This window comes from Staurois parvus, unplaced genomic scaffold, assembly GCF_062004578.1.
Source record: "Staurois parvus isolate SC_StPar_1 unplaced genomic scaffold, SC_StPar_1.0 ptg000619l, whole genome shotgun sequence".
In the NCBI taxonomy this organism is placed as follows: domain Eukaryota; kingdom Metazoa; phylum Chordata; class Amphibia; order Anura; family Ranidae; genus Staurois; species Staurois parvus.
In genome coordinates this window covers 435,346-461,880 of record NW_028318415.1, presented here as the reverse complement: position 1 = coordinate 461,880, position 26,535 = coordinate 435,346, and the positions used below count along the sequence as shown (strand labels likewise).

The 26,535-nt window shown below is 42.2% G+C and overlaps 1 long non-coding RNA gene across 2 annotated transcripts in view; it reads left to right on the top strand.

The window, feature by feature from the left end:
* Nucleotides 1-26,535, top strand: part of LOC149449408 (uncharacterized) — a 543,558-nt gene that overhangs the window by 152,538 nt on the left and 364,485 nt on the right. Inside the window, exon 3 of one of the 2 annotated variants that reach the window (XR_016315401.1) lies at nucleotides 20,622-20,788. This is a non-coding gene — a long non-coding RNA (uncharacterized LOC149449408). Of the gene's footprint in view, nucleotides 1-20,609; nucleotides 20,789-26,535 lie in introns of both variants that reach the window. The other variant, XR_016315400.1, reaches the window with a different exon arrangement.

Below are 26,535 nucleotides of genomic sequence, written 5' to 3'. Positions count from 1 at the left end.
ATATGACAGAAAGGAAGGGGGAGAGAAGACCTGTGAAGGGTTAAAAATGACAGTTAACATGAAAAGATGATGCAATAAAGAAAAATTTCCTGTTAGCCGAATTGAGGAGAAGACCAAACCTTTTTTTGGCACTTTTTGTTTGCAAGTAAAAATCTGTATTTTTTGCTAGAAAATTTCCTAGAATCCCCAACAGGAACAATTGAGTACTGTCCATGATACTTTTTTTATTTGCACTAACATACAATTTTGAGGACAAGCTTTTGGGGAATGTCCCTTTCTTCAGGTCTAAGCAGTACTGAAACAAAGATTTAGCAGAATGTTAGAAGAAATGTAGGGGATGGGAAAAAAAAAAAAAAATCCCCAACAATTATATAAATATATAATTTTTTATGTATTTGCACAGCAGTTTTTCAAACACATTTTTTTGGAAAAAATGCACTTTAATGAATTTTTAAAAAACACAATATATAACCCTATTCTTTTGTGAAATATAAAAGATGACGTTATGCCAAGTAGCTACCTAACATGTCACGGTTTAAATTGCAAACTCTTGTGGAATGGCGACAAACTGCGAGACTTAAAAATCTCCATAGGCGACTCTCTAAAAATGTTTACAGGTTACCTGTTTAGAGTTACAGAGGAGGTCTAGCACTAGAATTATTGCTTTCGCTCTAACATTCTCGGTGATACCTCACATTTGTGGTGCGAACCAAAACCATTTACATATGCATGCATGACTTATGTATGTGTTCACTTCTGCGCACGAGCATGGAGGGATGGGGCGCTTTATTTTTTTTTCTTATTTATTTTACACTGCCCCTGTAATTTTTTTTTATTACTTTTATTCCTATTACAAGGATTGTAAACATCCCTTGTAATAGAAATAAGGGATGACAAGTCCTCTTTATGGAGAGGTCTTGGGTCTATAAGACCCCAAATCTCTCCTCTGCCTTTAAAAGCAAAAGATCAAATAATTTTTTTGATCTTTTGCTTTAAAAAAAAATGTTTTACTTCCGCCTTAGACCGGAAGTGACGTCATGACGCTGTTCCAGTCCTCCAAAAGCATAGAGGTGCTCAGAGACTATCTGATCTTTGTTCATCTCTATGGCTAGCCATGCAAAACTGTTGGATCGTTTCCCGGGCTTGCCGGTAAAAGCGAGTGGCAGCAGGGGGGAAGACTTTCATGAGAAGGAAAATTGCCGGCTGAAGAAAAAATACCGGATATATGGCTAATAGCTTCAGCCATAACCCTGGTAAACCACTTGCAAGCCGCAACATATATAAACGTATTGCGGTCGGCAAGTGCCCTCAAGCCTGAGGATGCGTTCTTTGTGCTGATTCCTCTTCTGTTAGTAGAAATCTTCCTCCATCCTGCCCCCCCCCCAACCCCCCCTAACCCCTTCCGCGCCGCCCTGTAGCAGAAATACTATATATACGTGATTTTGCATTTCTGGGTAGGGGGCACACGCGCTCCCTACCCGTGCCACTATTTGCGCCCACAGCTGTCAATCACCAGGTCCCAGCCGGTGATTACTTGCCGGTGCCCGGTGATTTCCGACAATCTCCAACAGGGAGAACTGTTTTGTTTACTAACAGTTCTCCTCCCTGTCAGCTCAGGCACACTGCTTTGGATGGCTGAGCTTACAGTGAAGCACACTGACACGGCCCCCTGTGCAAAACACTCCCAGAACACAGTTAACCCTTTGATCGCCCCTCATGTTAACCCTTTCCTGCCCAGTGCCATTAGTACAGTGTCAGTCCTTTTTTTTAGCACTGATCACTGTATTTATGTCACTGGGGATGACAGCAACACCAAGTCAGTTCCCCCCAGTGTCGGAATGCCCACTGCAGTGCCGCTATAAGTCGCTGATCGCCGCCATTACTAGAAAAAAAATGAAAAATTCCAGTATCTCTACTGCCATTTTTAAACGCTAAAACTTTCACGTAAATCAATTATTTACACATATTGGGATTTTTTTTAGCAAAGACATGTGGCAGAATGCATTTTGGCCTAAATTTATGATGAAAATTGATTTTTGAAATTTTTTTACTGAACATGTTTAATAGCAAAAAGTCAAAAATATTGCACAGGCGATCAAATACCACCAAAAGAAAGCTCAATTAATGGGAAATAACGGATGTAAATTTAATTTGGGTGCAGCATTGACCGCGCAATTGTCAGTTAAAATAACGCAGTGCCGTAACGCAAAAAATGGCCTGATCAGGAAGGAAGGTAAATGCTCAGGAGGGCAAGTGGTTAATCCTCCTGTGTAGCAGGGTTTATACAACTTTTTTTGTTTTTATTTTTATGGTTGAGCTGGATGGACTTCTGTTTTTTTTCAGCCAGACTAACTATTTAACTAAGAAGCTGTCACAGGCTCTTAATACGAGAGCATTATTATGCTCACACTTTCTGCTCAGGTGCTTCTTTGTGTACTACAGCTTCTATGAAAAAAAATGGAGGCCTGGCATATAATTATAGCTCAGCCTCCTCCATTCATTGATAGTGTTTAATTCACAGAAGCTGTAGTGCAAGTTGTATGAATGGAGCAGCTGGGTGGATTGGCATAATCAGGTTCTCTTGCTGAGAGCCTGTGACATCCTCTTTGTATTTGTATTAACCCCTGCTGCACCGGAGGCTTAGGAAAGATTACAGTGGTAGGGGTATGTGTGTGGGGGAGGGAGGAGGGGTTATGAGGGATGGGGGTTGCAGAACAGAGCAGGAACTCTACTAAAAGAAGATGAATCGGCACAAGGGACACATCCCACTGTCTGTAAGTTATGTTCTGTTGTGCTGATTTTTTCTTTTTTGATTTGGCTTTAGGGCCAGCTCACACTACATGCATTTCAGTTGCTTTTTTTCCGCATCCATAATGCACGGAACGTGGTTCTCAATGTCATAGTTCACATCAGCGCTTGCAGTTGCAGTGTGTTCCAGTTGCATAAAAAAAAGTAGAAAAGGCTGCATTTTTCCTGCACACAACTGTACTGGAACGCGGTAAAGCCCATCAAAAATGCACAGGAATGCACCAAAATGCAACAAAAATGCACTGGAATGCACATGACCCTATTTAACTTGGAAAAAAAAGAGGGGAAAAAATGAACTGGAACACATAAAAAACACACCAGAAGACGCGCAAAAACACGCATGCGGAAACGCATCCGGAATGCATCTGGACTGCGTTTCTATTGTGTGAACCAGCCCTAAAAGTTGGTTCTGGGGCAAGATAATCTACACAGATGACTTACTGCCCTGCATTTCCATTTAGTTCATAAAATGTGTGGTGCAGCTGATCTCACTGGTTCTTCCTTCTGTTAGAAAGGAAATTTAGATTTATTACACATAGCCAAGAGTAACAGGTAGTCTATAATCTCTACAAAGACACACATATCGTGGGTTGATTTACTAAAACTGGAAAGTGCAAAAAATGGTGCAGCCAATTATGGTAGCATGGTGGACTATTAACATCTAATGTCAGCTTCTTCAGTTAAGCCTTTTACAATAAAACCTGGAAGCTGATTGGTTTCTGTGCAGAGCTGCACTAGATTTTGTACTCTCCAGTTTTAGTAAATTAGCCCCATCTTGCATTAATTTCAGGATGTTCCTATCTGTAGGAGACAAAAACCCATGGTCAGTGGTGTATTTAGGTTCCGTGCTGCCCTAGGCAACACAAAAATTGCCCACCCCCACGGAGAGACCCTGACACCGGCCAACATCCCCCTCCCACATGAAGAGAGCCTGACATTGACCAACAACACCCCAGCCCTCCTCCCCACCCCTCCTGAGAGAGCCTTCCACTACCACCGCCCACCATACACTGGCAAACCCCCCCCCCCATCAAGAGATAAGACACTCACCTTCACAGCTCCGGCCATCCACAGGAACAAGAGTCAGGCTCTGCATACACCATCAAGCAGCCCGCAGCCTCTCTCAGATCCCACCTGGTCCCTGTGCTGCGTGTGTCCCTTCTTCCTTTCCTTCTTTCGGAGGACGGCAATGCCTGCCTGAAAAATGCTGCTGCCCCCCCTGAAAAATGCTGCCCTAGGCAAATGCCTGGTTTGCCTTGTTGCAAATACATCCCTGCCCATGGTCAGTTGTATCATCATATCATTGGTGTGAATGGTGGTGTACTGTGTAATTAAGAGAGCTTTATCCTATGGATCTCCGTTATCAGCCAGTATGATATTTTGGTGTGACGCTGGATGTTGAAATTATTTTGGGCTGTGTGTCTTATTCAGTTCACCCTTAGCAGTAATTTGCAAACCTGTATAATGAGACAAAATGAATAAAAGGGAAATATACCAGATATTTGGACTTGATGATTAGCATTATAATTTTAAGTCTTGTCCACAAACATTTCAGAACTGACCCTGTTCTGTCCTCCTTATGTGTGAAGGTACATAGCTTGACAGACAGCTAAACCTTTCTCGGCAATGAGTTGACAAAGAAGCGACGTCCAACTTTGTCTTTATTGCTAAGATATAAGAGGTGAAACTGAGGAACAGAAAATAAGGCGCTTAGTAACACTGTCTGCCATGTGACAAAGCATATTATACATTACAGTAAGGCAATGCACATATAAACACATGTAAGACATGTAGGTTACATAAAACACAGATGCATAAGATATAGACATGTGTGTAGACGTACCGACGATGCTATTGTGAGCCTGAATGTGAGGGTTGGATCCTACCAGCAGCGTGGTTACCACAGGAATGGAGTCTGTGATGGGGAAATGGCTGCTATGAGCAGGGCTGAGGATGTAATCAGAGTTCATAGGCTACAAGCTATGGAAGCTGAAATGGGTCAAACTTCTACTGTGAAAAGATGCAGTGTATACAAACAGCCACTAGATGGAGCAGTTACACAATGAACAGAGAATTGCAAACTGATAAGGCATACTAATAATGCCTAATTAACAAAGAACAAATTGCTGAAGGCATGACACTCCCCGTCTGGTATCTAAAGGATACCACATTAAATCACCCCTGGAGAGAGCAACAAAACCAGTTCAGTAACGGGTCTGAGAAAGAGTTTGGGCTCCTGTTGTCTGCAGACCTTGACCTCCACTTTTTTGACTTTCCCATCTTCACTTGGGAACACCTTGGTTATCAGTCCCAAAGGCCAGTCATTTCTTCTTGACTGAGAGTCTTTGACAAGAACAACATTACCAACCTCCATGTTGGGTTTGCTGGTTTGCCATTTATTCCGGACATGTAGAGTAGAGATGTATTGTTTTCTCCATTTATCCCAGAAGGTATCTGCTAGAGTTTGCACTCGTCTCCACTGACACTTGTACAAGTCTTTAGCACTAAATTCGCCAGGAGGAGCCGATGCTGTACCGACTTTTTGGGTGAGAAGAGTGGAAGGGGTGAGCAAGAAGGGATCTTCTGGATCACTGGATATTGAAGTCAAAGGTCTGGCGTTCATGATCGCCACTACTTCGGCCATGAAGGTTGAGAGGGTTTCATTGGTGAGCCTCGAAGTTCCCAGCTGTAGAAAGACAGAATCAAGGATCCGGCAAACTATGCCAATCATACGCTCCCAAGAGCCTCCCATGTGAGACGCATGTGGGGGGTTGAATGTCCATTTACAGTCTTGGGCGGCAAGATATCTCTCTACATGGTCACTGTCAATGTTTGAGGGGATATGCAGTTCTTTGCAGGCCCCAACGAAGTTGGTACCTCTATCAGAGCGGATTAGTTTAACTGGGCCTCTGATGGAGATGAAACGTCTGAGAGCATTTATAAAGCTGGATGTGTCTAAAGACTCGATAACTTCTATATGCACAGCCCTGATACTCATGCATGTAAATATGACTGCCCAGCGTTTGCTGTTTGCCTGGCCTCCTCTAGTGTGCCGTCTGGTGACAGACCAGGGACCAAACACATCAAGACCAACATTAGTAAAGGGAGGTTCTATACTGAGTCGGTCCGCAGGGAGGTTAGCCATCTTCTGTGACTGAAACATACCACGTAGTTTTTTGCAAGTGACACATTTGAAAATAAGACAACTCACAAGTCTTTTCGCTCCCACTACCCAAAATCCAGCTGTACGTAAAGCTCCTTCAGTGAACAAACGTCCCTGATGTTTAGTCTTCTCATGGTAGTGTTGCACAAGTAAAGATGCAATGTGATTGCTTGGAAGTATTATGGGATTACATTCTTTACTCTCGAACTTTGCATTTGAAATACGTCCCCCAACTCTCAACAGTCCATTAGCATCTATGAAAGGGTCAAGCCTCTTGAGGGAACTGTCTTTAGGAACACTCTTTTGATTTTGGATGAGTTCAAATTCTTGAGTATAAACCTCTTGTTGGATACAACGGATGATAACGTCTCTGGCCTGTGTGAGCTCATCCACTGTATGGGCCTTGTGACAGTAATGCTAACCTTTGCAGTGATCTGATCCTGTAGGTGTGGCTCTAAAGGATCTGGCTATGTGGATCAAGCCGGCTATAGCTCTGTTCAGTGATTTCCATGTAGAAAACTTGTTGAATCGTTTGGATCCAAGCTCTTTGTGAGAAACTCTTGTGGTGAGTGCAGAAATATGAGGACGAATCTCTGCATCAGCATTTGGTTCTAATAGCTGAAATGAGTATTTCTCCAGGGTGTCAAGTACAGGTTTGTAGAGGAATGGTGGCCCTGTGAACCACGTAGTATCTTTAAGGTGAGCTGCTGGAACAGCTCTTGTAGCATGGTCTGCTGGGTTGAGGTCAGTTGGTACATAGCACCACTGGGTAGGCTGTGTTGACCTCCTAATTCTTTGAACTCTGTTATGAACATAGACATAGAATCTCCTAGTCTCATTGTAAATGTAGCCCAATACTACTTTGCTGTCTGTGTGAAACATTGTACTGACAAGTTTTATATCTATTTCTGACACAATGAGATCTGCCAGCTCTACTGCCAGAACAGCGGCACAAAGTTCCAGTCTTGGTATGGTAATCTCAGGGCTTGGTGCCAGTTTTGCCTTGCCCATTACAAAGCCAATTTGGACTTGACCTTTAATGTTTATAGTTTTAAGGTAAGCGACTGCAGCGATTGCTTTTACCGAAGCATCACAAAATATGCACAGCTGCCTAGACTGAACTTCTGCAGGGGAGAAGTGGGCATATGGCCTATAGATATGTAAGTTAGATAATGCCTGTAGAGAGTTTCTCCATGCTATCCATAGTGCTTCTTTCTCTGAGGGAAGTGGCGAATCCCAATCACACGTATCTGTGGTTAACTCTCTGAGCAGAGTCTTACCTTGGATGATCACAGGAGCTGCAAATCCAAGTGGATCATATAGACTGTTAATGGTAGATAACACTCCACGTCGTGTGAAAGGCTTTTGCTCTTGGTCGACCTGAAAGGTAAAGGTGTCAGATTTGAGGTCCCAGCTGAGCCCTAGGCTGCGCTGCATGGGTATCGGGTCTGTCGCTAAGTCTAGATCTTTCAAATCACTGGCATGATCTTGAGTAGAGAAGGCTTCCATAACAACTTTGCTGTTTGAAGCTATCTTATGAAGTCTGAGGTTTGAACAGGAAAGCATACTCTGGGTCCTTTTGAGTAGACTGATTGCAGCCTCTGGTGAGGGAAGCGACTTTAAGCCATCATCTACATAGAAGTCTCTTTCAACAAACTTCTTAACGTCTTTCCCATAGTCTTTTTCACCTCCTTGAGCAGAGAGTCTGAGTCCATAAATAGCGACAGCTGGAGATGGGCTGTTGCCAAAAACATGCACCTTCATGCGATATTCTATGATGTCTTGAGTAGGGTCATTGTCCTTGAACCAAAGAAATCTCAAGAAGTTCCTGTGCTCGTCTTTTACTAGGAAACAATAGAACATTTGTTGTATGTCGGCAACTATAGCGATGGGTTCTTTACGGAATCTGATGAGGACACCGAGAAGTGTGTTATTGAGGTCTGGTCCTGTCAAAAGGACATCATTGAGAGAGACTCCCTCATACTGTGAACTGGAGTCAAATACCACTCGGATTCGTCCTGGCTTCTTAGGGTGGTAAACGCCGAAGATTGGTAGATACCAGCATTCTTCTTTTTCTTTTAGGGGTGGAGCTACTTCTGCATGATTGTTCTCAAACATCTTTTTCATGAATAAGAAGAAATGTTCCATCATCTCTGGTCTTTTCTGAAAGTTGCGTCTAAGTGAACAGAAGCGTTTTAAGGCTTGATACCTGTTGTTAGGAAGATGACGTCTCTGTGTTTTGAAAGGTAGTGGTGCAACCCAGGTGTTTGTTTTATCCTTGAAGAATCCTTGTTCCATTATGCCCAAGAAGGCCTCATCTTCAATAGAGGGAGCTATCTTGTGGTCTTCCTTTGTCCTCTGGAACACCGTGCACCCCAAGTGATCTTGGTCTTCACTGCAAGAGTGGTTCTCGGTTTCTGTAAAGTCAGGATATAGCACACTTGCCGGCTTCTCTCTTAGAAGGAATCTGTTAGGACAAGGCTGAAAGAGGGATGGACGTCCATTCTCCAAGGTATTGTGTAAAGAGAATTCACTGTGGTTGGCTTGTGAACATTTCCTAGGCAAACATCACCTATGATGACCCACCCCAGGTCAAGCTTCTGAGCATATGGAGAACTATGAGGACCATTTATTTGTTTTCTTACCTTGTGGACTCTTATGATATCTCTCCCAAGGAGAAGTACTATTTGGGCCTTTGGGTCGAGTGCAGGTATGAGATGCGCTATGGTCTTTAAATGTTCATGATGTAATGCTGCCTCAGGTGTAGGAATCTCTTCTCTATTGTTTGGGATCTGATTGCATTCAATCAAGGTAGGTAGTTGCAGGGATGCTTCACTATTTATGGATTCGACTTGGAAACCAGTAGCTCTTCTGCCTTTTTCTTCACTCACACCAGCGCAAGTTTTAAGTGAATATGAAGAGCAGTGTCCTTTAATACTGAAGATATCAAAGAAGGCTGAGTTTGCAAGAGATCTATTGCTTTGGTCATCAAGGATGGCATACAACCTTACCGCTTTCTCTTTATGACCGATGGGGTAAACTGTAACAAGACAAATCTTGGAGCAAGATTTGTTACTAAGACCTTCTCCACAGACTTGGGTGCACTGGGGTGTCACTTCAGGAGGTACTGTGTCTCCCTCCTCCCCGCCGTGCTCTACAGCCTGGTCTGGGGGTGTGAGAGTCCATGGGGCTGGCCCAGGGTGTAAAGCTGTATTGTGCGCTTCACTGTTGCATTCCGAGCATTTGATGTTCGCTGTGCAGTCCTTTGCAAGATGAGAGGTTGAGGCACAACACCTGTAGCAAATGTGGTTTTCCTTGAGGAAAGAGCTGCGATCCCTGAGAAGTTTTCCTCTAAATCCTCTGCATTTCAACAATGAGTGTGGTTTCTTATGTAGAGGACATTCTCTGCATGGGTCCTTTGTGGAGATCGTCTCAGACTCTGTAGTACTGTAGGTTTTGTTTGAGGAGTCTTTAAGAGACACACTGGTTTTGTGTACTGCAACCGGTGTACCTTTCATGTTACGAAGTGAGATAGGTTTATCTGATTTGGGATAAGCGGTGTCAAACATCGAGAAGTTAAAGCTGGGATCATTCCTAGTTTTTGCTTGTTGGTGCACGAAGTCCATAAAGAAAGAGAATGGAGGGAACGAGACATCGTACTGTTGCTTGTACCTGGAGCCTTGAGCAATCCACTTCTCTTGCAGGTTGTACGGTAATTTTTGTACTATGGGGTTTACACCACGTGCAGTATCTAAGAATGCCAGACCTTGTAAGTCTCCTTCAGTTTTGGCAACTTGTAGCTCTGTTAACAGATCACTCAGTTCTCTTAGCTTCTGGGAATCTTTGTTTTGGATCTTAGGGAAATCCTCAATTCTTTTGAAAAGTGCGTTCTCTATCACTTCTGGTGAGCCGTAACACTCCTCAAGTCTCTCCCATATCATGTTTAACCCTCTGATTGGGTAGTTAATATTAATGTCTCTAATCCGCCTTGCATGCTCTGTCGACTCATTTCCTAGCCACTTGACAAGAAGATCTACTTCTTCACATGCAGACAGATCCAGATCTCTGATATTATTCCTGAATGATGATCGCCATGACCTATAGCTTTCAGGTCTGTCATTAAACTTGGAGAGTCCCTTGGTTATTAACTCACGTCGGGCAAAGAATTTTAGAAAATCTGACATACCTGTATCTCTGTTTGACAGATTGTTGCTGTAATAGGCACCATCTACTTGTTCTTCCTTAAAGGGTTTGACCATACTGCGATCATTTGTGGGTTTGAATGCAGGTTGCATTGAGGGTTGATGTCCTATGGAACCGTCGACTTGTTCCATGCAGGGTCTTTGGTTAACTGAGGTCGCTTGTTGTATGACTGGAGTCTGTTGGAGCTCCTTAGCAGGGGTTGATGTCGCTCTTGGACCTGGATTTAGGCCGTCTTCTGACTTAGCATGTTGCAGTACGTAATCTGAAGTGCGTTGCGAGTTATTGTGAAGACTGGGTTCGGGCCTACTTATGTAGCTGAGTCTATCGCTTGTGAAGTTTGCTGCTTCCTCTAAAGCCTCTGCTTCTGCTACAGCAGCTGCAGCTTCTTTTTCCACAGTTAGCTTTTCTAGAGCTGCTTCCGTGCATGCTTTCTCTATTTTTAATTGTCTTTCTTGTTCGGCAAATGTCGCGCGGGTTTTGGCGGCCTCGGCCTTCGCGCGGGCAATGGCGACGTTGGAGCTGCTCAAAGATCTCCCTGAGCCTCTGGAGTTAACTGAGATGCGAGACCTTGTCTCGAACTGTCCGGATTCCCTTGCTGACATGATGATGCTGTGAACGGGTTAGCACACTTGCAACCGCTGCGGGTGGCGATGCTGCGTAGTTCCTCCTATCCAGCTTGTAAGAAGCCGTCGTTTCACTGCAGTCAGGACTTCAGGAGTCGCAGTCCTCGTATCCAGCTTGTAAGAAGCCGTCGTTTCACTGCAGTCAGGACTTCAGGAGTCGCAGTCCTCGTATCCAGCTTGTAAGAAGCCGTCGTTTCACTGTTCTGTCCTCCTTATGTGTGAAGGTACATAGCTTGACAGACAGCTAAACCTTTCTCGGCAATGAGTTGACAAAGAAGCGACGTCCAACTTTGTCTTTATTGCTAAGATATAAGAGGTGAAACTGAGGAACAGAAAATAAGGCGCTTAGTAACACTGTCTGCCATGTGACAAAGCATATTATACATTACAGTAAGGCAATGCACATATAAACACATGTAAGACATGTAGGTTACATAAAACACAGATGCATAAGATATAGACATGTGTGTAGACGTACCGACGATGCTATTGTGAGCCTGAATGTGAGGGTTGGATCCTACCAGCAGCGTGGTTACCACAGGAATGGAGTCTGTGATGAGGAAATGGCTGCTATGAGCAGGGCTGATGATGTAATCAGAGTTCATAGGCTACAAGCTATGGAAGCTGAAATGGGTCAAACTTCTACTGTGAAAAGATGCAGTGTATACAAACGGCCACTAGATGGAGCAGTTACACAATGAACAGAGAATTGCAAACTGATAAGGCATACTAATAATGCCTAATTAACAAAGAACAAATTGCTGAAGGCATGACAGACCCGGATCATGTATATGGCAGGTCTGTGAGACATATGCTTATGTTCTTTTGCAATAAAAGAGATAATACTTTCTAATGGCTTTTTATGGCTACTATATGGCTTTGATAAATGGAAATACATCTTACATGTCTACAGTATCTATGTGAATTACTCGAATTTGTAATCTATGCCAGCTTTCTGTGTTTACACATTTTATGGGCAGAATGTACAGTATAGTAATTCAATAAAAATAATTTTTCTGATTCATTTGTAGTTATTTTTTTTTTGCTGGTCAATGGTTTCAATGGAAAAGATCTCTGATATATTTCCGTGAGAAAATATTTTTTCAGAATGCATTTGGTAGGGGTCATAAATTTATTTTAGTATTTGGCCGTGGGAAGAAATTTGATGATCTCAGTTGCTTAAGATAAGTGTATGATCATTGCTGGACATCGGGATTGTGCTCATAGCAAGGCTGTTGCGATTGTCATTGCAGTGCTATCCAAGGTAAGGTAATCCTGAGATCTCTGTTCCTGCTTGTGTAAACACGGTTGTCATTAAAGTCAGCAGATATGGTTGTTTTTCCACATTGTTCATTGCTATTACATATATCCTTATAGTAATTATCGTTGTTAGCCTTAGTTGTGCAAATCAGTGATTTCTTAATGTATTGCATGCTTTATATATGATTTACATTGTCTACCTGTTTATTGTTTTTCTATACACACACACACACACACACACACACACACACACACACACACACACACACACACACACACACACACACACACACACACACACACACACACACACACACACACACACACACACACACACACACACACACACACACACACGTATGCCCTATCTATATAAACAAAGCATATCCATCTGTAGTGTGTACTAGTCTCAATTAAGAACAATTTGGAGATGATTTATAAAAGGGAAATAGACTGTGCACTTTTCAAAGTGCAGTTGCATTCTACGAGCGCAGTTGCTTCAGAGCTTAGTAAATGAGGTCAGCTGACTTCCATTATCCAAGCATGTGCAAGCAAAAATTCAGTTTTTTAACATTTCCTTGCACAAGATTGGGTATTGTTTGCAAAGTGAAGCTTTACCAAAGTGCACAGTCTATTTGCCTTTATTAAGTCAACCCCATAGCCCTGGTTCACACCAGTGCAAACTGTCATGCGATTTGACAGTTCCAAATCACATGACAAGTCGCACCCTATTGTGGGTAGTGGAACCTTTTCAATCCGAGTTGCACCGATTTTGAAAATAGTTCCTGCACTATTTTTGGCGATTTTAGGTGTGACTTACATAGACATTTGTGCATGCAGTCGTACAGATATCAGGCAAGTTGCACCTGAAATCGCAATGACCTGCGGCTTTAAAATTGCTATGAAGCTTTGAAGTAGCGCGAAAGTCACATTTGGTGTGAACCAGTAGTAAATGTAATTTCTGTCTGGTGCTTCGTTCCTCTGCTCTCTGCATGAAATATTTATGACAATTTTTCCAGACACCAAGAGAAATATTGTGAAAGGGGAGCGAGTTCCGGCAGATTGACTCCCTCACCTCTTTTCCTGTGTGCTGTATGGAGGGGGATATGTCCTTTCCCTCCATTCAGTCCTTAGAGCTCTTCTCAGGGAGCTCTGCAGAGCTTAACTTCAACTCCATCCCCTTTTCTCTGAACTCTCAGAAAAGCTTTATAAACTCTGCACTTTTAATAGCAGTAGAAAAGAGAGTGCACAGATAAAAAAGTACAACTTATGTAGGAGGATATGTTTCATCTCTGTGTATCACCTGAGGCCAGTCACTTTACTGGATATACCTAAGGGTTTACAAGCACTTTAAAGAATATTTCCATTTTTGCAGTCACCTACTTTATATGTGTTACATGTTCCTACTACAATAACTTAAGAAAACGGCCCATTTCCAATGGGGTGGACTCTGTTTTTGATAAGCAGGGGATCAGAGCCGGCAGATGACAGCTCCATGTCTGTTCTGTTTATGAGGAGTAGATACGGACAGAGCCCGCTCTGCTTTATGGGTTGTTAGGTGTAAACGGACTCTGCTGTCTGTTTATACCTGACTACCCTCCAACCCACCTAGGAGGAAGGACCCTCTTCTGTTTTGTTGATCAGCTGATCAGATTGGAGGTAGGCAGGTGTAAATGGACACAAGCCTGTTTACACCCTCCGGTCCATAGCAATGAATAGAGGGTCCGATGAGACCTGCTTGAAAAACTGACAGGTGGACCTGATCGGACACTTTGTGGGAAAGGGGCCCTTAAATGTAAAACTGTCTGCTTAACTTTTACTTGCTCTTTTCTGAAAACTCCAAAACTGAAGTTTTCCTGGGGCTGGGGAGTTATTGCTTACCATAATTAATCCTGTCTGTATTGTGCTGGCAGATTTCTTTATCAGTTGTAAACTAGATTTGAACACTGTCTCTCCTTAAAAAAAGGGTTAAAGCACTAGAAATTGGTCTTCTGTGGTATACAATGAGGTGAAAGTGTGTCCCACTACGTCAGGGTAGACAGATTGAGTTTCCGCTTATTTCAATTGTTCATACTAGCTTGCAGTCTGCCCGAGGCCTGCTTCAAACAAACACCTAGAAAGGTAAGAAATATTTGTTTTGTATAACTTAAGCATCTTTTTTTGTAGATAGAGTGGAGAGTAGTTAGAACATCTGTCAGGTTTTTATTGCTGCCTGTGCCCCCGTTAGTGAGGTTCACCCTCTATATATGTCTTATTTATTGTTATCATCAAAAGTGAAAGTAACAAATATCCCACATTTTGGGCTATCCCCAGAACAGTAATAGAGAAGATATCTTCCAGTGGGGATATTAGTTCTGGTGACCCTGGTGCCAATCTTTTTTGGAGGGATTTCCTCTCATTTCCTGTTTTGGCTATGGGACAGGAAGTGAAGGTAAATCTCTCCAATGGGACACTGGTGTTAAAAAAAAAAATCTGACAGGAGCTGCAACCCTCCCTTAACTCTATTCAAAATATTAAAAAAGCTTTGCCAATCGTTCTACCTTAAATTTTTCTATGTTGTGTAAATGGGAACACACAACAAACGTATAGCAGGGTTTTCCTCAAATTTGACTGCAAAGTGGAAATGCACTTTAAAGCAATGCAAAGCAACAGGTTTGCGTTAATGCCTGGTCCCTCAGCATCATATACTCACTTTTCTTTTACTTCCTACACTGCTCTGTTGAGCCACTGGGAAAAAAACCCAAAGCCAATTCTTAGTACCTCCAAGCATGGAGGAGCACAGGGCTGTGCATAAGGGGGTACCACTAGTCCTCCTGTATGGGGCCCAGAACAGCAGGGGGCCCAGGCATCGGGGTGATTCAGATGTGGACAGGGAGGGTGATCATCACAGCAGGGGGAGAGCAATTACTGGAACTCCCGATGCACGATACATTTCCCCATTCTGCCTAGGCCCCCTGTGTGCCCCCACCCCTGCAGTGCTTCCCTCCTCGCCTTCTCACCGGCAGCTGCAAGAACACAATATGATCCTTAGGATGGAGAATGGGGGGAAGGGTCCATAAATATGTCACATTTACCAGCCCCTTCTTTTCCTGAATAAACACAAAGGTGAATGTTAGCAATCACTCACTGTGTTCATTCATAACCAACGCATAGTAAACTGTGTTTATTTGGGGCCTTGTTACATTGGCTGTACGGGGCCCCGTGGTTTCTAACAGCAGCCCTGGAGGAACATATCACTCACTTCCCTTCGTCACAGCAATGGAGGTTTGTGATTGGCCTAACACTGCCACATAAGGTCAGGCAGACAGTCCTTAGTCCTCTGGAACCTGACTAGAGTGATAATACAATGCTTCCTTTTCTCATTTACAATAGATGGATAGACAACAGGGGAGCAAAGAAAAGATGAGTATGTGCTGCTGGATATTAATGAAAACTCGTTGCTTTGTCCTGTATTGGCAAAGCATAGGTTTCCATTAAAGTGTTTCTGTGATCAAAATTCAAAACAATTTATACATTTCCTTATTGTATTTCAATTATTTCCACCCTACTCCTTTTTAACTGAAGAACCTTGAAGTTTATAAACTTACTTTGTTGAGAATCTCACACATTTACTTGCTTGTGTGCTACAACCTAAATTCATTATGCCCTGTGAGTAGGCACTGCCGTGTCACAGAATTCACAGAGCCTGCCTTCAGAACTACAGAGGTGCTGAGAGGAAGAGTTTCAGGAGGCGGATTTAGTATAGGAATTTCTGCTTGCAGGCAGCAAGGTACCATGGGATATGTAGTATTTAGAATTTAAAAGTAAACTGCAGAGAAGAAGTTGCAAAGTATGCACGAAATCCAAGAGGTTGTGGAAAGAGATGCCAGCAGCTGGGCTTTTTCGGAACATAAGTGCAGGAACTCATTTATGACCCCCAAAACCCCCCTCCCCCCACATACACACCCTCCAAACCACATCCAGTAGTGGGTGTGGCCAAATTTTATTAACAGTGAGAGGGTCTTAAAGGGGTATTTTACATACAAAGTGCTGAGTTTGGGGGGGTTACACACAGAGTGCAGAGTTCAGGGGTGCGCTACATACATAGTGTAGAGTTAGAGGGTGCACTACATACATAGTGTAGAGTTAGAGGGGGCACTACATAGATAGTGCAGAGTTAGAGGGGGCACTACATAGATAGTGCAGAGTTAGAGGGGGCACCACATAGATAGTGCAGAGTTAGAGGGTGTGCTACATACATAGTGCAGAGTTCAGGGGTGCAATGTATACAGAGTGCAGAGTTCAGCCTTCTTCCACAGCTGCTTACCTCTGCATTCTCCATCCACATCTCACTTTCACCCCTCTTCAGCTCTGACCTCTGCATGCAACCCCCCTCTACTGCCCCCATCTTCTCCTCCCCTCCTTAAAAGCTCCCCCATCTTCCACATCTTCCTTTTGTTGCTGTATTAAAGTTCCAGCCGTCAGCAGCCATCTGAAAAAAAAAACTGTAGCTGCTGACTGTTAATAAACACACACTTACCTGTCCCAGAGTCCAGCAATGTTCTCATCCACGCAGTCCCTTCTCCCCTTCTCTGCTTCACGGTGTCGGCATCTCAACTGTGGGTACCAGGCTGTGACAACTTGCGGCTTCACAGCCTGGTGCCCACTGTGCATGCGCAAGTCATGCTGCGCCTCCTTATTGGTCCGGCAGTTTTCTGGAGACTGCGGGAGGGAGTAGGGGCTGAACTTCTGGCTCAGTTCGCCACGGTGAACTGAGCTGGAAGTGGGAGTGGGTACCTGTCAAAAACAGGTATGTGCTCCCCACTTCCCCCCAAAAGGTGCCAAATATTGCAGTGGGGAGGGGGAGGAGGCAAATAAGTGGGGGCCGTTGGGAGACAAGCTGTCACTTGTAAACACAAAAGCTAGACTTCTGTGTTTACAAGTGATAGTGGTGAACAGGGAGCAGGGGGCCTGAGCCAGAGCTGGTGGAACTGAGTTCCACCATATTCCAGCTGAAAAAAGACTTGACCAGCAGACAGGAAGCACTCACAACCAGGGGCGGACTGACAACTCATGGGGCTCCCGGGCAATAGGGGATCATGGGGACCCTGTGTCCTTGCCCAAACTCAAAAAAGCCTATGAAAAAGGTACTAGGGGCATCTCATGGGGCCTCCTACTGACCACGGGCCCTTGGGCAGTGCCCGAGTTTCCAAATGGTCAGTCCCCCCCTGCTCACAACATGAAAGGAAAATTTGTAAGTAATCTTGTATTGGATTATCAAAAATAACTATGGTTTGTATTGTTATTACAGGGCTGATTTTATAAATTGAAAATGTATGGTGTGACCATAGGCCCCTTTAGGCCCCTTTCACCCAGTGCTGTTTTCCATTCTGATCACAGATCCTCTGCTGTTTGAAGCAGAGCAGGCGGTGGACAAGTCTGTGTTGGCTCAGTTTCTGCAGAGTGGACACAGACAGAACACGCTCTGCTCTGTAGGAGGCCAGGAGTAAACGAACTCCGCTGTTTGTTTACACTGCCCTCAGATCCGCTCTGACTAAACAGAAGAGGACAAATCTTCTTTTTTTAGCGGACGTGATTGGACCCGGAGGTAGGCTTGTGTCTGTTTACACCCCCCTGACCGAAGTGATAAATAGACCTTCCAATCAGATCTAAATTTCTATCAGGTTTTTAATTCTGTCCCCAACCCTGTACGGGAGGAAATTCTTTCTTCCTGTACCTTTGACACCTGTACAAGAAATGGGGGTGTGTGGTTGTCACTGGGGCAGAAAAATACAGAGAACAAATAAAAAACCAGTTGGAGCTTCTATCTATTATCCAATTTACAAACATTGAGATTGATTTACTAAAGTAATTTTATTTCATTTAGCAAAATTAACTTTTACTTTACAAAGTCAAGGCTCACTTAGCTTAGTAAATAATGTGAAGCTGCTTTAAATGTTCATACTCAGCTATGGGCACCCCCCCCCCCCCAATACTGCAAGGGTTTTATGCTCATTTAGTCTAGGGCAATAGGAATAGGCAGTAATACTTTATTGTTTGCTATCACAGGATGCTTCCTAAGACCCCAAAACTACTTTCTTTCAATGCTCCTAAGTTTGAGCTGTTCACTAAACCAGCGCTCTCACACAAGAAAAAAGGAACTGTGTCATATTCTACTGCATTCCCAGAAATATTTGGATATTCTCCTTTTCCCATCTGAATGGAGCAGTAGGCGAGCAAAGAAGAGGTGTGTTTTTGCTGCTGGGGATGGGGGGCATTAAATGTAATCTATTGCTTTTCCTTGCATAGACAAATCACAAGCTTGCTTTAGTATATTTACATATATCTTTTTACAAATTGGTCTGCTTTTGAGAAATTATGTTCCGCATACAGTATGTGCTCTATTTATCTTTTTTGTGCTCTGTTATTTAACAACTGTGCTGATTCATTATTTTGGTGTCTTTAGTGTTTATAATGTCTTGTTTTCACAAATGTAACGTTCCTGGCTCATTTATTACAGAGTATGAGATATATTAGAAGTACGGTTGTAGAAATCTGTAGTAATAAAAAGTCCCTGTTTTATGTGTGACACTTTTTGATAGCATAATGTGACTGCAGATTATTTTGAAGTATTTTAATTTAAATTCTTAAACTGTTTTTCAATGGATTGCTCCTTCAACGTAAAATTGACCTCTGAGAATAAACTAATGAGAAACTTAAACAATATCTATGAATTGTAAAATGAAACTGTGGTTTTTGCATTTTAACAAAGCCATCTGTTATAGATATCCAGGCTAGCAGTTAAATTCACACTTGATATACGGTACATATATGGAAGCTGTTTGATCTGCGAAAAGGTTTTGTAGTTATATGTAGCCAGGTACTCCTCTTGAGGGTGCAGCCAGATCCTTGACCTCTACTTTAGTAAGGGACTTTCTGACAGGTAAGTAAGGCAAAATTGCAGACCAAATTAAAATTTGACTGAAAGAAAAGAAAAAAATTGGCTGTAATTTGCCTTTTATACATATTTCTTTATTCTCCATGGAGGGACTCATGAAGTCTAAAACATTTGGGTTATATTGCCACGTACAGAAGCTCATGATGCTGGTAAACAGAAAGAAAAAAAACTAAAGCCAGGTGCTGTAATACCCTTCCTTTACCCATCATCCCTCCATTTTTTGCATATATCCTAGGAGGCTAAATATCTATTTATATGTTTTGCTAGCCTTCTATTTTTGTGATATTTTTTCTTTAATTACTTCATTCAAGATCCCTAAAACACTACATTTTTCCTCAGTGACTTCATTCAAGATTTCTACACTGCTGCTTGAGCTGGTCTCCACATAGCAGCTATCCAGAGCAACTTATCATCAGCAACACCTATGGGGACCGTACCAGGACCCCATTGGACTGGAAGATTGGGGGCTAGCCTGGAATATTACCTTCAGGCACTGAGATTTGCATTCTTCCCAGACCTTTGTGCACCATGTTAGTTAGCTAAAGAGCACTTTTTGGGTCCAGAGCTGTGGTACACCTTTCTCCTGCCATTTCAGCCTAGAAGAAGCACCATTCCTGAACTAGGAACATCTTGATCTCTCCAGAAAATGTGGGGCAACTTCCTTTGCTAGGTTGCCTCTTCCTACAATAAATGCTACAGCAATCCACCTTAACAGTCATAGCACCAAACAGGTTTAACCACTCCCTTACCGCGCTATAGCCAAAAGACAGCTACAGCTCAGTTCTGGTATTCTGGGAGCATGTCCATGGAACAACCACGCTCCCCCCCCTCTTTCCCCACACAGAGGCAGAAATAACCCCCCTTATCACTACTAACCTTGTATTATAGTAAAATGACTGTGAACAAAAACTTCAAGCAAATGTTCAAATTGCAGCTTCTGCAGACTATTTATGCAGTCACTTTGTAACAGCACACAGGATCCAAAAAAATGCAGAGAAAATAGTTTCCATTATATTCTGTGATGCTCTTTACATTATTACATTGCCATATAGTACAGTTTCTTGTGTTTTTGAAAAATCCAGCTTAGGGCATCTATTTGTGCAGCTTTTTTTCTAGTTGATGGTAATGCACGGTTTAAATAATACATTTTCAGTCACATGCACATGATTTCAGACATTTACAGATAGGGCACTGAAAAACAAGGAGGAAAAATTAATGTAAAAAACAAAAAAAAATGTATGTTCTAAGTCATGTTAAATTTTACCACTGCTCATAAAACACATCATGCATTAATAAAAAAACGCATATACGTTTTCCAACACACTGATGTGAATGGGCCCTTATGGAATACTTACAGTATAGAGCTCACTTTTGTGCAGTCTTCATTATAGCAGTGCTGACAGCTATTACTAGCTCACCGCTGCAAAGCCCAGTATCCCTTTGCTCTATATCAACATATTTTTTACACTGAATGCTATTTTATAATATGAAGCCATTGTACACATTTTAACTTTAGCACCCAAATAAAAAATACAGATTTCAAAATGAATGAAAGAAAATAAACTTTTTTTTTTTTGTAAAACGTACAAGTAATTTACATGTTACATCTTCCTAGGATGCTTCCCAGGATCTATTTTTCTTGATGAAGAATCATCGGGTGCTTCGAGCCCTTCAGATGCCTGGGTGCCTTTTTCTGTTACTGTAAATGTGTCGTCAGAGATCCAAGAGCCCTGTGAATTTGGCCAGTCACAGTCACAACTATGACAAGAATTCAGCTAGAGGAAGTGGTGGTTGGTGAGTCAGCATGAGTAATTTTGTTCAAATTGAATTTGAATTTCTATTAAAGCTTGTAGGTGTAAAAGTTTAAAATAGTGAAATATAAAATGTTCTGCAGTTATAGTAGAAAGGAGCTTTCTTGAACAGCAGCTTATTTTACATGGAAATGATCAGCTTTTAAAGATTCCATCTGATATAAGTGACAAGGATCAATCATCCTAGCAGCTCATTGGGTATGTAGATTGGTACAATACATACAGATTCTTTTACTTGCCTTCAGTCCTGCTTTGTAGTTTTAATACAGCAATTTTTATGACAGGTAGACTATGTTGGTAATTTGTAGAGGCTACTTTGTGTAAATTTAGTAGGAATATAAATTGATTAGTAAATCTACTGCACACTGAAGACTTCTGACAGAACTTGTAGTTTACTTACTTTAGCTTTGATTTGTTTCTATACAGATTTGAATTCTGGAGTGTGTTGTCTCATTTGGAGAGAACTGTATTGATTTACTTTTATCCAACATAAGTCTATATAATGTATTTATAGCAAAGAACCACATGGTTAACATAAATCACATAAGTCTTTATTCAAGGAGGTAAAGATGTGGGAGTTTGTTCGTTCTGTGGCAGTGTTTATAGGAAACATAAAATGAGTTTAAAAATTCATTCCCACATACAGGACTGTGCATAAAAAGCAATAACAGCAAGTTAATTAGTCCAGATTAATAGCAAGCAGTTGCAGTGGTAATTGTTTTTTTGGATATTGTGCAAAATGCCAGTTGAAAGTGCTTTTGAGTAGAATGGATTGATAGTGCTATTATGGGATTACAAGATTGGCTCTTTCTCAGCTTTTTTTTTTCTACTCTCATAGGGAAATATATTTAGCAAATTGATCTTGGCAGTGGCTTGCTGTAATTGGCGTAGATAACTTCTTTTGCTGGTTTCTACTACATGGCTTGCCTTGAAAACTGTAAAGTTCGACCTTCATCACACCCCCAGAGCTCTCATATGACAAAGCATGTTTTACAGCCATAAAATTTCAAATCTTTTTTTTTCTAAGTGGGTCAGTTGTGTAGTAAAAGAAGTCATGGCAACTGCAGTTATGACCAGGCATTACAATAAAGAACCCTGCATTTTGCTATACCTCCTCTGTTTGTGCAGCTGTAAAGTCTCCTTATCATTTCTGTGATTGCATTGCTGTTTACACAGGTCATAGTAGTGTTAAGAGATCCCTTATCCTATGGTCAAGGTTAGTGCTGGTGGCAGTGGTATAGCAACAGAGGCAACCAGACGTAGAAGCATTGGAATTTGAGTCATCCCAACAGAGTCAGCTAAAGACTGTTGTGTATTGACTGAAGTTTTTGAAGTAGATGACATGCAAATGCATAGGGGACATAAAGGATGGAATCACCAATCACTAGCAGCTTTATTTCTTAGCCATGCAGATCTTCTTCCGGTGATTTTTCCTCTACATTTTACTACTGTGAGAAAAATTGTAGAAACGCAGCAAAGGAGGTCATTAAATGTGTAATCAAGGCGCATAGCTCCTCAAGGTTATGTGGCAACTTTTTCCAGCCACTTATACATCCAAAGCAGGGAATCATGGGTGGAGCTTCTGGATCCTTTGACAGGCAGTAAAGCAGTTGATGTCCCTCTTTTTGTCTGTGTTGGTTAGCAGAGAACATGTAAGTACAAATGGTGCTGGGGTGGAGTATTTATTTGTTTATTTTAGGTACTTATATAGTGCTGTCAATTTATGCAGCACTTTACATATATATATTGTACATTCACATCAGTCCCTAACCCTCAAGGGGTGCACAATCTAAGGTCCCTAACTTCCATTCATACATTCACATATTAGGGCCAATTTAGACAGGATCCAATTAACCTACCAGCATGTCTTTGGAGTGTGGGAGGAAACCCACAGAGGCACAGGGAGAATGCGCAAACTCCAGGCAGGTGATGCTGTGGTTGGGATTTGAACCAATGACCCTAGTACTGCTAGGTAGAAGTGCTAACCATTTAGCCACTGTAGCATTTGGCTTAGTTCCTAATAGAGAAGGGATGGTACCTACACTGTAACCCTAGTTGAAAGTGTGTACTAAGAGAACTGTGGGTGCCTGGATTTGGGTCTCTCATTTAAAGCAGATGAGGTCATCACTTTAAAAGGACAGGATACAAGAAAGGGACCCACTTTGCATGCTTTTTAGCTTATCTAGTAGAGAGCATTTTTTTCTTCATAACACTAATGGAATGTTGCCAATATATATTTAAAATATATTTTTAAACATCTTTAAACTCTAATTAGTCACTCAGAAAAGCAACCCTATGACTGTGTCACCAAAGTCAGGACTCTTACTATACCAGATATCATTGATTGTTAAGTTCTTGCCTGCTTATGTGTAGAACTGCCACAACATCTCACTGGGGCCAGGGATGGGATGCTAATTAGAGACTGCAGTTTTACATCTTTCCAAAGGGAAACCATATGGTATACCACTATAGAGATGTCTTATGGTATAGTCTAAAATGGACACCTGGCAGCACTAAATGACTAAATCTTTGGAAACGGGATACAAGGAGGAGTAAAAACATTTTTAGAAGAGCAGGGAAAGGCTAGAATCAGTATGAAGCTTTAATATTGTCTGTATCCCCACTGGGGAAATTTATCCTCACTTTTTTTCTGAGTGATGTCGGACAGAACAGGAAGTAAAGGAAAATCTCTCTAAAAAGCAAAGATGTAGATGTCTTATTCCATGCATGCTCTTGCTGGGATTAAACGTTTAAGGTAAAATATGTAAACACTTCCTAGTTTAAAGCTTATCTGTGAGAAAAAACTTTTCTACTACTTGATAAAACATGTTATAGTCACCTAAACCTGCTGTTTGGGTCTCTCATCAGGACCATTTCAGGGTGTTTGGAACCAGTAATCCAGTGCTGTGTCTGCATTGGCCAGTCCTTGATGGTTTTCTTGCGCTGACCTTATAGCCTGCAGACTCTTCTGGATCCTGAGAGAACTCTGGCACTGGACAGCTAACAGGAAATGTCCACATCATACAAGCATCTAAATAAAAACCCCGCCATCAGTAAACAGAAGACGAAATCTATATATGTTCTCCCAAACCCCTCCCCCCCCCACGCCCCCTGGGGCATGCATCCAGCATGCTCTGTGATCGCTGTGTCTTTTGGGCACAGCTGATCGCACATCGCGGTAAAGGGCCAATCACATCAGCCATTTACCATGTCATCAGCTGTGTCCAATCACAGTTGATCACAATGTAAATAAACTTACCGGTTATCGGCATTCCTTTCCTCACGCGCCTTTGACCTTCATTTTGATTCTGAGTATGACCTTTGACCCTAACCTTGAGCTTAACCCTATCTATTGTATTAAAAAAACTTTTTTTTTTACACACACTTTTTTTTTTTTTTATAGTTTTCTCCTCTAGTAAGGAGAAAAGTATACACTGTAATACATATACACATACACACACACACTATATTGCCAAACGTATTGGGATACCTCCCAAATCATTAGATTCAGGTATTCCAATCACCTCCATGGCCACAGGTGTATAAAATCAAGCGCCTAGACATGCAGACTGCTTCTACAAACATTTGTGAAAGAATGGGTCGCTCTCAGGAGCTCAGTGAATTCAAGCGTGGTACCGTGATAGGTTGCCACCTGTGCAATAAGTCCATCCATGAAATTTCCTTGCTACTAAATATTCCATGGTCAACTGTTAGTGGTATTATTACAAAGTGGAAGCAACTGAGAATAACAGCAACGGGGTCAGTGCATTCTGAAGCACAAAGTGCACAGAAGTCGCCAACTGTCTGCAGAGTCAATAGCTAAAGGCCTCAAAACTTCTTGTGGCCTTCAGATTAGCACAACAACAGTGTGTAGAGAGCTTCGTGGAATGGGTTTCCATGGCCGAGCAACTGGATCAAAGCCTTACATCACCAAGTGCAATGCAAAGCATCGGATGCAGTAGTGTAAAGCATTCTACCACTGGACTGTAGAGCAGTGGAGATCACGCTTCTCTGTCTAGCAGTCTGATGGATATGTCTGGGTTTGGCGGTTGCCAGAAGAACGGTACTTGCCTGACTGCATTGTGGCAAGTGTAAAGTTTGGTGGAGGGGGGATTATGGTGTGGGGTTGCTTTTCAGGAGTTGGGCTTGGCCCCTTAGTTCCAGTGAAGGGAACTCTTAAGGCATCAGCATACCATGACATTTTGGACAATTTCATGCTCCCAACTTTGTGGGAACAGTTTGGAGATGGCCCCTTCCTGTTCCAACATGACTGCGCACCAGTGCACAAAGCAAGGTCCATAAAGACATGAATGAGCGTGTTTGGGGTGGAGGAACTTGACTGGCCTGCACAGAGTCCTGACCTCAACCTGACAGAACACCTTAGGGATGAATTAGAGTGGAGACTGCGAGCCAGCCCTTCTCGCCTAACATCGGTGCCTGACCTAACAAATGCGCTTCTGGAAGAATGGTCAAACATTCCCATAGACACACTCCTAAACCTTGTGGACAGCCTTCCCAGCAGAGCTGAAGCTGTTATAGCTGCAAAGGGTGGGTCAACTCAATATTGGACCCTATGGACTGAGACTGGGATGCCATTAAAGTTCATGTGCGTGTAAAGGCAGGCGTCCCAATACTTTTGGCAATATAGTGTGTGTGTGTATGTATATATACTGTATATATATATATTATATATATATATATTTGTTAAATATGTGTCAAACTGGCTGCCCTCCAGCTGTTGCCAAACTACAAGTCCCATGAGGCATTGCAAGATTGCAAGATTGACAGTTACAAGCATGACTCCCAAAGGCAGAGGCATGATGGGACTTGTAGTTTTGCAACAGCTGGAGGGCCGCCAGTTTGACACCCCTGTGTTATCGCTTACTGCATCTCAAAATAAACATTCTGAATAAGATTTCTTTTTTGAATAAAACTAAATATCATCATCAACTAGGTCATAGGTGTGCAAGCTTAGTGTAAGAACCCTAATAGGGACCCACATTAAATTTTGGGAGCATAAAGGAACAGTTTATATTTATTCAGTAGGATTCAACTGAGAATCACAATTTAAGGGGTCCCTACCCTCTGCAAACTGATGATTAAAGGTTTCCCAGAAAATAAGCTGGGCCAAAACATATAAAATGTTTAGCACCTGTTATCTAGACGTTTAAAACAGATAAAATGACTCATCAGAATGAATGTTTTCTAGTAATGATCATCAAAAGAGTTTTTTAAAACCTATCATGAAATGCGCAAACACCACCTGAATCAATGATTTTGAATAACACCCACACACCAGGATCGGTATTACTCTTAATATTACAACATTTACTGGCAGAGCTTGATAGTTTCACTTTGTCTCTGATGAAGGCATACTTTTTCATCTAATATTTTGTTAGAATTACATAGTCTATAAAATGAGGAGTCATGTTTCTGTTCAAAGCGATAGTTCACCTTCACCAAAGAACTGTCTATGCAGGTAAGAGGCGTCTGTGGATTAAAACAAACTGTGTCTCTGACTAAAGTTGATTAATGTATTTGCTATAGGTGTAGGCCATTTACATACCTCATGAAGCCTGGCTGGAATACTACCAGGACGTTGCTAGGAAGTTGCGAGGCCTACATATTACTGCTCACCCCAGCATCACAGGAGCGAGCTTTTTCTCTGATTCAGACCCCCTTACATGCTCTATCTCTCCCCTAATACAGAATCTCTGAGCTCAGCATCTG